The 15,562-nt window shown below is 36.5% G+C and overlaps 1 protein-coding gene across 1 annotated transcript in view; it reads left to right on the top strand.

Moving 5' to 3' along the window:
- Window positions 1-15,562, top strand: part of EYS (EGF-like photoreceptor maintenance factor) — a 1,677,823-nt gene that overhangs the window by 960,391 nt on the left and 701,870 nt on the right. The gene's annotated exons all lie outside the window — the stretch shown is intronic.

The raw sequence follows: 15,562 nt of genomic DNA on the forward strand, positions 1-15,562 counted from the left end.
TTTTTAGTAAGGTCTAATTTTTAATACCTAGTATATATTATGTGTGTTGCCTCCCTCCACCATTTTTTCTAAATAAGTGATATTTTGAAACACACACCACCATTCTTATCCAGTATGTAGACTAAAGTAAGTTATTTGGTTATGGCAATAGGTTATTATTTGGTAAAAATAATTAATTGTTTAAAGCCAAAAAAAGAAGAAAGCAAACAGACAAAAAAACAGAGACTGGGAAAGAAGTAAAAGGAGAAGTTTTAAGGAAGTCTACCCTCTTTCAGCCAGAACTACCCAAATCCTATTGTCTAGAATCCAGACTCTTAGGGAAAATTAATGAAAAAACAATTTATTATCAACTAAATTGTGGAAAGGTTACATCACATATACCTTCCCTGACACTCAAAATGTACGTGTGCATTTTAAGACTCCTGAGATCCTAATTTAATAAAGTGTCGCTTTCTTTGCTTAACTCCAGACATGGGCACAGGACCCTTTAATGTTTTTCTTCAGCATTTTAACCTCTTGAATAACCAATGCTGAGGGCAATGCACTTTGGAAAATGCCATCCTAACCAAGGTGATAGTTTCCCAAGGCAGAGTGTACCACCATCTGGACGGATGGTGGTCTATGAACATTGGGGTAGCAGTGAGAATTGTATCACAAAACACATATTTGGACCCTTCAAAGGAAACAAAGACAGGTGAGAAATGGTGGGAGAGACAGAGAGTGCACCAGAAGATGCTGTTCTAACTTGGGGAGTGTTGAAAAAGGGTTAAAAAATAAATTGAGAACACGGTAATCATAGTTACAGTTTATTAAACACCAATTATGTGTCAAGTCGTAATTCTATTACATATACAAATTTATTCATCTTTAAGAACAATTTAATTATTAACTTTTATTATAGTTTCTTTCATTTTTTATTGAAGTATAGTTGATTTACAATGTTTCAGGTATACAGCACAGTGATTCTTTTATACATATATATATATATTCTTTTTCATATTATTTTCCATTATGTAGTTTATTATTAGATATTGAATATAGTTCCCTGTGCTATACAGTAGGACCTTGTTGTTTATGAATTAACATTTTATTATAGTTTTACTATCATTTCCCAGATGTAGAACTAGGAGATATAGAGGTTAAATACAGAAAAAAAACAGTTTGAAAAGGGCACAATTCCAAGGCTACTCCAAAACGTCTGAATATGTTTTAAGTCATGGGTACAATGACCCACGTTGTAGAAACATAGTGTAATTTGATCTCTTCTCTTCTTCTACCCTGAAAGAACTGCTGCATGTTCAAGATAAGATAAAGATAAGAATTATAAATGATGTGCCCTGGGCTTCCCTGGTGGCGCAGTGGTTGAGAATCTGCCTGCCGATGCAGGGGACGTGGGTTTGTGCCCCGGTCTGGGAAGATCCCACAGGCCACGGAGCGACTGGGCCCGTGAGCCATGGCCACTGAGCCTGCGTGTCCGGAGCCTGTGCTCCGCAACGGGAGAGGTCGCAACAGTGAGAGGCCCGTGTAACGCAAATTAATTAATTAATTAATTAATTAATATAAATGATGTGCCCTGCAAAAAAGCCTTCAAGCAGCAAGAACAATATTAATTAGTAAGCATTAAACAACCACCATATGCCGGATGCTTTACAGATACATAACTAACTAAGCATCACAGACTGGGGGACTTAAATTACATAAATTTACTTTCTCACAGCTCTGGAGGCTGGAATTCTGAGATCAAGATATTGGCAGGACATGCAGCAACATGGCTGCAACTAGAGATTGTCATATTAAGTGAAGTAAATCATAAAGAGAAAGACAAATACCATACATCATGTAAATGCAGAATCTAAAATATGACACAAATGAACCTATCTACAAAACAGAAACAGACTCACAGACATAGAGAGCAGACCTGTGGTTGCCAAGGGGGAGGGGTTTGAGGGAGGGATGGATTGGGCATTTGGGATTAGCACATGCAAACTATTATATATAGGATGGATAAACAACAAGGTCCTACTGTATAGCACAGGGAACCATATTCAGTATCCTGTGATAAAACATAATAAAAAAAAATTTTAAAAAAGAATGTATATATATATATGTATACATATATGTGTGTTTGTGTATAACTTTGCTGTAGAGCAGAAATTAACACAACGTTGTGAATGAACTATACATCAATAAAATTTTTTTAAAAGATACTGGCAGGGTTGGTTTCTTCTGATGCCTCTCACTTGGCTTGTATATGACTGTTATCTCCCTGTATCTTTGCACCATATCCTCTGTGTGTCTGTGTTCTAATTTCCTCCTCTTATAAAGACATTAGTCATGAGGGATTAGAACCCACCTAATTGTTTCATTTTAACTTCTTATCTCTTTAAAAACCCTACCTTCAAACAGTCACATTCTGAAGTACCGAGGGTTAGGACTTCAACATATGAATTTGTTATGAGTCCATAACACTCATTTTGCACATTTCAAAGCTGAGAATCATAGAAAGTAAGCAACTTTCTCAAGATCACATGGTGCTAGTCAGTGCAAGGGCAAGATGAGAACCCAGATCTCTTAAATTTTTCTACTATAGCATGTCCAGTCTGTGTTTTAAAAGTGACTACATACTCTTTAAAGTGTTTTTTAAAAGAAAAACATTACATCTCAGGGGTACTTATTTTTTCTCTATCCTCAGCACATGTCACTTTTAAGGATATTTAACAGCAAAAAAAAATCACTTTCCTTAAAGTTATATAACTACAATTTGTTTTTTGCAATTTACACACACTATTGTTTTTTATTTTTATGAAAAAGTAGTTGACAACCTGTCTATACCTGGTCTAAGTTATCTAAATTCAGAAATATTTCTTCACAGGTCCTGGGTTTGTTTGAAATAATGGAAAATTTATAGAAATATTTTTTTTTATGTTTATCATCTATAAAGAACAAAAGTGGAGCTCCATTAATTTTAGTTTTCTACACCTTTAAAACATACTTAGAAGTAAAAGGGAAAAAGAAAATTTCAATTTTGTTTAAATCAATTCAGGAATGCTGTAGCTATAATTTAAAAACAATTATATTCTGCGTGCACGTTATTCTTTATTTTTTCCTGGACATGCTGCACAGCATGTGGGATCTTAGTTCCCTGACCAGGGATCAAACCTGTGTCCCCTGCATTGGAAGTGAGTCTTAACCACTGGACCACTAGGGAAGTCCCTGTGGCATAATATTTTGACCATTAACATACCTTTAAAGTAAAGCTAATGGTATGCACACATTTCACCCCCAACTCTACACTCTCATCTTGTTTCTGTTGGATGATGACGTTCCATTGCATATGAATATAGGAGAAGTATCCTTCCTCCCATGCTCTAGTGGAATAGTGGGGGAAAAAACAGCAAGGCTGTGCACCGCCTATGAAGAAAGGCTCTCTCAGAAAGACTGAAACAAATACTCTCTGTGAAAAAGTAACTTGAAAAGCTCATTATTTTTGGAACAAGGAAAGACAGGATTTCTGCAGAGGAGCACGATACTTTTAAAAAAGAAACGTGTGATTGTTTAACCTAACAAAAGCAGGAAGGAAAATATGGAGTGCTTAAGTCAGATGAAATGCACACTGGTATAGTAAAGGTACTAAAAGTACATGTACTAAACCTATTTTACTGAGATATTAGCTAAAGCTGTTGCTCATCTTTTAATGAAAGGGAGAGTACAAATGAAACCAAGTAGTGATGTTAGGCTGCAAAACCACAGCATATAGTACATGAAGAAGAAAAACAAACACAAATAGGTAAGCATTTGTCACCCCACTCTTGAACACCTTGGTACGCTTAAGGATGAGGTGCTCTGTAGATTATATCAGTGGGCTCAGTCATGGGTTCAATTGTGTCTCCAAAGGTTTGCATTGAAGTGCTAATCTCCAGTATCTCAGAATGTGACCTTATTTGAAGATAGCGTCTTTAAAGAGGTGATCAAGTTAATCTGAGGTCATTAGGGTGAGCCTTAATCCCATATGACCAGTGTCCTTATAAAAGAGGGAAATTAGGACACAGAAAGAGTCATGCACAGAGGGAAGACAGTATAAAGAGAGGAGAAGGCGGTCATCTACAAGCCAAGGAGAAGGACTTGGAACACATCTTTCTCTCGTAGCCCTCAGAAGGAACCAACACTGCTGACACCTTGATCTTGGACTTCTAGCCTGCACAAACGTGAGACAATAAATTTCATTTGTTTAAGCCATCCAGTCTGTGATATTTTGCTGAGGCAGCCCTAGCAAAAAAATACAAGCTCTCTTGTCTTCTGGCTTCCTATGTGGTTCCATCAATGGGGAACACTGGAAAGAAATTCAAGAGACAAGCAAGTGGCATCATGATCTATAATCCCTTGACCTTTGTATGGTGTCCCAGGGGCTGGCTCAGTCCCTCCTGTGAAGGTATCAGCTCCTGGCTGATGGCTCTCCTCCAAGTACTGATGACTCCTTTCTTTCTGGTGGCCTTTAGACACAGAAGTGGTATCAGAGTAGCTATGCTGTGGCCCAGGAATACTATATTATCGCTTGTGGTTCTACCCCCAACCACATCTTTATAAAGAGCTCATTTATTCAACCTTATTCAATTTATGCTAGTTCAAATGTGTTTTTGGCTGAAAACATGAGTGTCCTCCAGTCAGCATGGCAGAGAATGGGTAGATGGTTCACTGGTAGGGGAAAGCAGGCATGGAGGTGGCATGTCTCATTTTCATTGGCATTCTGTTGGCTAGAACTTTGTCATATGAACACACCTAATGGCAAAAGGAGCTGGGAAAGCTTTTTTAGCTTTGAATCCAGGAAGAAGATAAATGAGTTAAAACAATGTGTACTAGACAAGATGAGAAATATTTCTAAAAGGGGAAATAAGATAAATGTCTATCTTTAGCAATAAAGACAAAAAATGTTTATAATACTTAATAGTTAAATTTCAACTACAGAATTTATATTTCTTTTAATCTTGGCCCTGAGTGGATTATTGGACTGCTTATACAAAGAAAATAGAAATTACTGTATATACTTTTTACTTATTAAGTTATTATAACTGCTCAAAAAATGTCTACAATATCATATTACGTGTTGTAAACAATTGCTTCATTCCACTGTCTTTCTATAACTTAAATTATCCCAACAGATAACTGTCTTGCCTAAAGTATGGGTACACAATGCTTAGGAATGATAAATTATTTCATCTTCATACTGTAAACCTTGAACTTCTTATCTGTTTGAGTAGTAGAAAATAATATAAAAATGCAGCAGTGCATTCAAAACAGAGGAGTTTGAAAGAAATAACTTATTTTATATATAAATGTGTGTATATATATAAACAAAGACATTGTGTGTATATATATAAACACATATATACACATACACATATAACATATATATAAAGATAATTGGAACATTATAACCACAGCAAGCATCAAAGTTTTCTGCTTTGAAGGTATTAATAATAAAGACAAGGACTAGACATGTGTCAACCAAGGCAGGAGTGCTTTGGCTCAGATGGCAGGAAAATCAGTGAGATAGAAAAGGAAAGAGAGAAGCTCCCACATCTGAAGAGATGCCAGCTTCTGGCTGATCCCAGGCCTCTCAGACAGTTTGGCTTCAAAAACCCCGTAGTTGAAGGCAGTTCTGAATTAAGGTCTCAGAATTCCCAAGGAACCGGCTGTGTGGCTGACAGGGTCTTGGTGCTCCAGCCTGGTGTCAGGCCTGAGCCTCTGAACTGGGAGAGCTGAGTTCAGGACATTGGACCACCAGAGACCTCTCGACCCCACATAATCATAATATGAACTGACAAGGGCTCTCCCAGAGATCTCTGTCTCAGCGTTAAGACCTAGCTCTACCCAACAGCCAGCAAGCTCCAGTGCAGGACACCCCCTGCCAAACAACTAGCAAGACAGGAACACAACCACACCCATTAGCAGAGAGGCGGCCTAAAATCATACTAAGTTCACAGACACACCAAAACACACCGCCGGACACGACCCTGCCCACCAGAAAGAAAAGATCCAGCCTCATCCACCAGAACACAGGCACCAATCCCCTCCACAAGGAAGCCTACACAAGACACTGAATCACCCACTGGGGGAAGATACCAAAAACAACGGGAATTACGAACCTGCAGCCTGCGAATAGGAGACCCCAAACACAGTAAGTTAAACAAAATGAGAAGACGGAGAAATATGCAGCAGGTGAAGGAACAAGGGAAAAACCCATCAGACTAAACAAATGAAGAGGAAATAGGCAGTCTACCTGGAAAAGAATTCAGAGTAATGATAGTAAAGATGATCAAAATGTTGGAAATAGAATGAAGAAAATACATGAAGCATTTAACAAGGACCTAGAAGGACTAATGAGCAAACAAACAATGATGAACAACACAATAAATGAAATTAAAAATTCTCTAGAAGGAATCAGTAGCAGAATAACTGAGGCAGAAGAATGGATAAGTGACCTGGAAGACAAAATAGTGGAAATAACTACCTCAAAGCAGAATAAAGAAAAAAGAATGAAAAGAATTGAGGACTGTCTCAGAAACTTCTGGGACAACATTAAAGCCACCAACATTCAAATTATACGGGATCCAGAAAAGGAAGAGAAAAAGATATGGTCTGAGAAAATATTTGAAGAGATTATAGTTGAAAACTTCCCTAATATGGGAAAGGAAATAGTCAATCAAGTCCAGGAAGCACAGAGAGTCCCATACAGGATAAATCCAAATAGAAACACGCCAAGACACATATTAATCAAGCTATCAAAATTAAATACAAAGAAAAAATATTAAAAGCAGCACAGGAAAAACAACAAGTAACATACAAGGGAATCCCCAAAAGGTTAACTGCTGATCTTTCAGAAACTCTGCAAGCCAGAAAGGACTGGCAGGATGTATTTAAAGTGATGAAGGAGAAAAACCTACCACCAAGATTACTCTACCCAGCAACGATCTCATTCAGATTTGATGGAGAAATTAAAAACTTTAAAGACAAGCAAAAGCTGAGAGAGTTCAGCACCACCAAACCAGCTTTACAACAACTGCTAAAGGAACTTCTCTAGGCAGTAAACACAAGAGAAGGTAAACACCTACAATAACGAACCCAAAACAATTAAGAAAATGGGAATAGGAACATACATATCGATAATTACCTTAAATGTAAATGGACTAAATGCTCCCACCAAAAGACACAGATTGGCTGAGTGGATACAAAAACAAGATCCGTATATATGCTGTCTACAAGAGACCCACTTCAGACCTAGAGACACATACAGACTGAAAGTGAGGGGATGCAAAACCATATTCCATGCAAATGGAAATCAAAGGAAAGCTGGAGTAGCAATTTTCATATCAGACAAAATAGACTTTAAAATAAAGACTATTAGAAGAGACAAAGAAGGACACTACATAATGATCAAGGGATCAATCCAAGAAGAAGATATAACAATTGTAAATATTTATGCACCCAACATAGGAGCACCTCAATACATAAGGCAAGTGCTAACAGCCATAAAAGGGGAAATTGACAGTAACATAATCATAGTAGTGGATTTTAACACCCCATTTTCACCAATGGACAGATCATCCAAAATTAAACTAAATAAGGAAACACAAGTTTTAAATGACACATTAAACAAGATGGACTTAATTGATATTTATAGGACATTCCATCCAAAAACAACAGAATACACATTTTTCTAAAGTGCTCATGGAACATTCTCCAGGATAGATCATATCTTGGGTCACAAATCAAGCCTTGGTAAATTTAAGAAAATTGAAATTGTATCAAGTATCTTTTCCAACCACAATGCTGAGACTAGATATCAATTACAGCAAAAGATCTGTAAAAATTACAAACACAAGGAGGCTAAACAATGCACTACTTAATAACCAAGAGATCACTGAAGAAATCAAAGAGGAAATGAAAAAATACCTAGAAACAAATGACAATCAAAGCAAGATGATCCAAAACCTATGGGGTGCAGCAAAAGCAGTTCTAAGAGGGAAGTTGATAACAATACAATCCTACCTAAAGAGACAAGAAAAATCTCAAATAAACAACCTAACCTTACACCTAAAGCAATTAGAGAAAGAAGAATAAAAGAAACCCAAACTTAGCAGAAGGAAAGAAATCATAAAAATCAGATCAGAAAAAAACACTTCCTAACACCATAAGCAAAAATAAAATCGAAATGGATTAAAGACCTAAATGTAAGGCTAGACACTATAAAACTCTTAGAAGAAAACATAGGCAGAACACTCTATGACATAAATCACAGCAAGATCCTTTTTGACCCACCCCCTAGAGAAATGGAAATAAAAACAGAAATAAACAAATGGGACCTAATGAAACTTAAAAGCTTTTGCACAGCAAAGGAAACCATATACAAGATGAAAGGACAACCCTCAGAATGGGAGAAAATATTTGCAAATGAAGCAAGTGACAAAGATCAATCTCCAAAATACACAAGCAGCCCATGCAGCTCAATATCAAAAAAAACAAACAACCTGATCCAAAAATGGGCAGAAGGCCTAAACAGACATTTCTCCAAAGAAGATATACAGATTGCTAACAGACACATGAAAGGATGCCCAATATCACTAATCATCAGAGGAATGCAAATCAAACTACAGTGAGGTATCACCTCGCACCAGTCAGAATGGCCATCATCAAGAAATCTAATAAATTCTGGAAAGGGTGTGGAGAAGAGGCAGCCCTCTTGCACTGTTGGCAGGAATGTAAATTGATACAGCCACTATGGAGAACAGTATGGAGGGTCCTTAAAAAACTAAAAATAGAACTACCATACGACCCAGCAATCCCACTACTGGGCATATACTCTGAGAAAACCATAATTCAAAAAGAGTCATGTACCACAATATTCATTGCAGCTTTATTTACAATAGCCAGGACATGGAAGCAACCTAACTGTCCATCAACAGATGAATGGATAAAGAAGATGTGGCACATATATACAATGGAATATTACTCAGCCATAAAAATAAACATAAATCAGTTATTTAAAGTGAGTTGGATGGACCTAGAGTCTGTCATACAGAGTGAAGTAAGTCAGAAAGAGAAAAACAAATACCATATGCTAAAACATATATATGGAATCTTAAACAGAAAATGGTTCTGATGAAACTAGGGGCAGGACAGGAATAAAGACAGATGTAGAGAATGGACTTGAGGACATGGGGAGGGGGAAGGGTAAGCTGGGACAAAGTGAGAGAGTGACATGGACATATATATACTACCAAGCGTAAAACAGATAGCTAGTGGGAAGGAGCCGCATAGCACAGGGAGATCAGCTTTGTACTTTGTGACCACCTAGAGGGATGGGATAGGAAAGGTGGCAGGGAGATGCAAGAGGGAGGGGATATGGGGATATATGTATACATATAGCTGATTCACTTTGTTATACAGCAGAAACTAACACAACATTGGAAAGCATTTGTACTCCAATAAAGATGTTAAAAAAACAAAGGAAAGAAATAAACCGTTTAACCACTTTCCAATAAATAAAGATTTTTTTTCTCTAATGAAATATGCACATTATTCATTAACCTTTTCATTAACCACTGTGAGTAGTGTTAAGAAAAACATGCCAGTGGAATAATGATTTTACTTCAACAACTTGTACAAAATAATGAATAATTGATTCTGCTTCTAAAACGGTATTTACAGACCCAGCAAAACTTCTCCGTAACATAAACTTACTTTTCTTTCCTTTTCCCCAATGGCATATATTTATTCAACACAAAATATAGTGAAAAGGAGTGAAATTTTGTCATTTAAATTTGGAAACTGAATTTTAAAGTGTAATCTGCATTGGTCAGTTAATCCAATTAGTAATTAAGCATTTTAAAAGTTATCATGTTTAACTCAACTTATACAAATACTCCAATAAATTTTCAATTATATTTTAGAAACTTTTAAAACACAAGTTAATTAACCATTTAAAAGTAGGACATTTCCTATCATATTACTTGAATATCTGAAAATATTGGTTATTACAAAATTACTGAAATTTTTCTCAGAAAAAGTTACTTACTATTATTCATATTTTTAGTGAAAGCAGAGGAACCCAGAGCTAGTTTCATTTGTACTTAATATATGCATTAAACATCAGAGTTTCTGTTAGTATGTTTTTTCCTTAAACAAGGCATTAGTCATTACTCCATGGAAATTAAGGCTGAAACTATGCAGCCGAGGTTGGGAATATTTTAGGTGGGATCATCCGCAGAAAGTGTAGACATTATCCTCAGCAGCATCTGGCAGCTACATACACGTGCATTTATGGGGAAGCTGTCATGTGCAGGTATTCTTACCACACACCCAGGATATAAAAACTCACAGTACACAAAAGACAAAAGCCTGAGTCCTTTTTTAGGAAAAAAATGATTTCAGAATATATTTTTGAACAACTTTTAAACAAGATAATATTATAAGCTAGAAACAGACAAGATCATAAAGTAGAGTTGGCTTCTTCCATCCAAATGCATGCTCTTAGTAGGTAAGAAGTGATGGATGAATCCTGACGGTTCAGTGACAACTACTGAGCCAGCCAAATGCATGGTTCTTTAGAGGCACAATTATCTATGGGAACAAAGGCTAGCAAAGCATAAATACACATTTTAACAGGTGACCATTTATTACCCGTGTTCTTTAATTTGCCCTGGTATCTGCCTTGATTTAGATGCTGATTTGTGCTTTCCCCTGTAAGAAAGACACTCTGATGTAAGTGAAAGTTGAAAATTCCGACTACTTGAATTTTCCTGCTACTTAATAGCTTGACTCACAGCTTGTCTTTCTGGCTTGCCTCATTTTCCTCTCAACTTGCCAAGAAGTGAACTCTGTCTCCTGTTCTAATATAAACATAACTGAAAACAAACTGAAAGTGGATAGTTCATAACTTTAACATTACATATACGAATATGGAGACTAAAGAAAGGTCTTGCCAAAATAGATAAAACAAGGTTATGCCAGTCATGATTCTGCAAAACCTCTCTGTTAAATATTTAAGTGTAAATGTAAAAATAAAGATTAGGGTTGTCTTATTAAGAGAAACTTGCAATATTGAAGACAATTGTTGAATGATGAATTTTAATTCTCATTAAAACCCTGAAAAACTATGATTCAATTTGGTGCATTTTGAAATGCTAAATACATGATACACTGAATTTAAATCTTTACATTTCTGATTTTTTTTTTAAGTAGACCACCACGGTATAATTAACTTACCAAATCAATGTCAGAAAAGTTAAATTTTGGGAGTCACTTGTGTGGTGGAAGGTGAAGTCACTTTTGAAAAACGTTTAGAATAATCATCATTATTATTTCTGAAAATTGACACAATCCAGCTCTTTTCACAAATATTTTGGAATCCTTTCACAAGTTGAAAATGATTTATTTCTTTAAATATTATTTCTAAAGTTGCTTCTAATAATGGAAAGTGATTTTGTGGAAAGGAGTTCCAAAGCATAACTAATGCTTTGCTTTAATGTGAATTGTCATTGTATATTCATTGGAATGAATTCAGAATCAAAAACCAAATCTTTACAGTCGGCCTTCCAAATCCATGGCTGTGAAACCTGCGGATACAGAGGGATGGCTATACAATGCCATTTACTGTAAGGGACTTGAGCAGCTGTGGATTTTGGTATGGAGTGGGGGCCTGGAACCAACCCCTTTGGACACTGAGGGACAACTGTACTTGCTTTCTTTAGTTGTGTATTATCAGTTTTAAAGTATGTAAAATTTTTCTATTGTCTTCAAACTTTATTGCAAAGGATCATCAAATATCTTTTTCTAGTATGGTCTTTTTTATAACCAGAAGAAATTAAAGATAGCAGGCTTCAAGTGAAATCAATATAACAATAGCAAAGTTAAGTTTTAAAGTAGTATTCTAACTGAGCAGTGAGGCACACAGCCGAAAGGGTCTCCACAGTTCATTTCCTAGAGCCCACACGGCGTGATATGGTACATATATCATTTATGTTTTACACATGAATCTCTCCCCACGTTGGCTTTCCTTAAAGTTGCAAGTTACCTGCTGCTTTGGCTCACTCTCTAAGTGACCTTGCAGGTAGCTTTAATTGTTAAAGCCTCATTGATCACCACATGCCATTAGGAGTGAATATATTAGGGCTGCATCCATAGATTCAGTAGCAGAAAAATTCTAGGAACCGTTGAAATGTTAATTCCTCGATAATCCTGTCTGACAAGTTTATTTCTGTGGTAACTAATTATCATGCTCCTGTGAAGAAACACTATGCTAATGATTTGCCCAAATTTATGCTAAAAAAGGTTTTGTTTTCTTTTAGAAAAAGATTAAACTTCTGCAAGATTTTTTTTAAATGATGTTTGGAACAGTGTGAGGATATTGTATAAAATGTTTCTTTTGAAGAATTTACCAAATTAGAACAAATTAGGGATAGCAGTTCTCTAATTGTCAAAAACAAAGTGTGTCCTAGAAAACCCGAAGAGTTAAGCATAGCTGGAGACTTATGTTGTTAACACTGGAAGCCATGGTAGGGTAAGTGGCTGAGAGGGGAAGCAGGGAGATTATGAGAGAATACCAAAGTCAGAAGGAAAGGACTTGAAAGAAAGAGTGCGTCCCTCTTACTACTTAGAGGACTTGACGTACTTCTGTCCAAGGCCAACTCCTCCCTTTGTACCCTTCCCTCCATCAACTTTCCTTCTTGCATTATCCATCTTTCTCTCTCTGCTGGACCATTCCCCCCAAAATAAAAGCAGGCTTTAGGGATAGCCCTACTGGAACACAACACCATTGCAGATCTTATTTTTCTTTTATTCTGCTCATCTACAGAGCCAAATATATCAAAAATTTGCTACACCTGTGATTTCAGTTTTGTCACCTGCTATTTATTCTTCAATCCAATCTGATTTCCATGGTGCCACAGCTGACATAGCTTTGTTAATACGACCTGTAACTAGGGAGTTTTATCATGCAAACTGCTAGTCTTTTTAGAGTGAAAAGGGTGCTGTTAATTATTACCCAGGACAACACATATAAACAGGCACTATTCGTGTAAAGCAAGACAGTGATCACCCTGTATTATCAAAACGCCAGTAGACACTTTTTCTGTCTTCATTGTACTATGCATTTCAGTGAAAACACTCTGTGTTCTCAAAATCATTTATTCTTTCTGTTTTGAAAAGAGTAAACTTGTAGTACCCCTCCTCTCTCAGTGGCTAATTTTCCTTCTCTTCTTATACCTGTTCCAGCTTAGACTTTTCATCTGACTTCCAGACTCACATACCCAAACACCTACATAATATCTCATCTTGTAAGTCTCATCTCAATCTTAAACTTAACAATTCTAAAATAAAATTCCTCACGCCCTACCCCTATCAACCCACCTCTAGTCTCTACGCCCCTCCCCAGCCTTGTCTGCCCATGGCCTTTCCTATCCCATCATATAACTGCCTTCTTCTTATATACTGAGACTTCTCTTTGACCTCTTCCATCGTTTTTATTATTTACCACCAAACCCTACCAGAAAGTCCTTTCCAAAATTTCATCTTTCATCTGCCCAATTCTCTCTCTCTTCTCTGAAAACATCCTGGCCCAAGTCTGCCTTTTTTTTTTTTTTTAACCTGTACTATTACAGTTCTTCATTGCCTGATTCTAAACATTCATCATGATTTGGCCAGGGTGATTCAAAGTATGCTGTACTGTATCAAGTCGCTTTTGTTTGAAGTTTCTTCAGTAGCTCACCTTTATGCTGAGAATGAAATACAGACTCTTTGTGCTGCCAACAAGAGCCTGCACAGCTGGGTTCCTGCCCATCTTCCTCTACTCGCAGAGCACCTGCCAGCGTTCCGTTCATTGTGACATCCTGTTGCTCGAGGACTCTAGAAGCTTTTCGGCTTTACAGCCTCTCCTCCTCCTCTCTGTCTCCCTTCCAGGTGTCTCCCTCTTGTTGCTCAGTCTCCCTCTTGTTGCTCAGTCACCCCTTTAGTTGAACCCTCCTAAACTGTCCTTTCCACCAAGGTATTGCCTGTCATAGCACCCATTTTTATTGTCTGTCATTTGTTTTACTCCTTGATTTTCTCTCCTAAAGAGAATGTGAGTTTCATGGGTTCAGGGACTTGTCTGTCTTGTGCCTTGTTGAATGCATCCCTACCACAGTAACTGGAACATGAGTAGTCCATTAATAAATAACTATTAAATAATGAATGAGACGCAGGAATAAAACTTGATTTCAGATCTCAAAGATGGTCAGGTGCTGAAGAGCAGAGAAAATTTCCAAGGGAAGGAAATCATAGTGAGCCTTGTCTGTTGTCTAAAGAAGAAGCAGGGTTTAGAGTAAAATAAAGCAGACATGGTTTGGAATAGCCATAGAAATCAGAAGTCCTAGTTACATAGGGTCTCTGGGCTTTCCAACTACCTAGACTCACTCCCAAACTTTTTCTCCAGAGTTACAAGACCTTGTTTACATTAATCTGGGTGACAATCTGATACATTATGGCATTTAATAATTGATAAAATATCAATAATTATATCAATATTTTGAGTCCTGTTTTTTCCAAATATCCTAAAATATTTCCTATTTTTAAACTTTGTAACAGATGCCTATGCAGTTTACTGGATGTGTTTGTATCTGTGTGCATTTAGGTTGTAAACTGCCCAAAATATGAAAACAGAGCTGATTTAGCTGAGTTATCATTACTATGGTTATTTTACAGAGATGAAATCATAAGCTGGTTTTCACTCTGAGTCAGACTTTACCTTATAATATTTTGCAGTTGATGTGTGTGTTAATTGTTGAAGAACACTCTCACTAAAATAGAAACTAAATTTTATTAAAATGGGTGAAAAATTTTAGGATAGCATTTAAAAGGAATTCAGAGTGGAAGGCAAAGAACTGAAATAAACATTTTCTTCCATAAAGTTATTACACTTAAAATTATCAAAAGTAATTATGTTCGTGTGAAGTATATTTGAAATTAACTTAACACAAATTGTTCAGAACTGCTCAAAACTTGTCATTAGTGACCCTGCTGGTGGCTCTAGAGAATTTGGTTTCTTAGCAGACCTATTAAAACCACCCAATGTCTATGCCGGGATTATCATATCACCCCAAGAGGCATGACAATTCCATTATGTTAGGAATTTTTACTTCCCACATTTCCATCAATACTTAAGACTAATTAGAAATATTGTATGATATACGCCTAACCTTGCAGTTAAAATGATTAGCTGTCTGAATTTTGAATGGACATTGATTTCACAACCAGAGAATGAAATTGCTTAATGTTTCTGGATTTGATGGCTTCAAATTGATATGTATAGCAGATGACAACCTTCTTGAAATGACAATAGTTATACAATTGGATTGGCTTCCTTTCCAATCAGACTTCATATCAATAATGATTAATCTATGCAGAGAAAACATTCTAAAATTAAAAGCTGAGCACTTGGAGAGTGAGACTTTTGCTTATTAATTTCATATTCTCAGGATCTAACCAATTGCTTTGCAGAATAATTAATAAATTTTATTGAATGATTGATTGG

Source organism: Aethalodelphis obliquidens, unplaced genomic scaffold (assembly GCF_003676395.1).
Source record: "Aethalodelphis obliquidens isolate GAN/ISIS:26980383/991018 unplaced genomic scaffold, ASM367639v1 scaffold3, whole genome shotgun sequence".
Classification (NCBI taxonomy): Eukaryota; Metazoa; Chordata; class Mammalia; order Artiodactyla; family Delphinidae; genus Aethalodelphis; species Aethalodelphis obliquidens.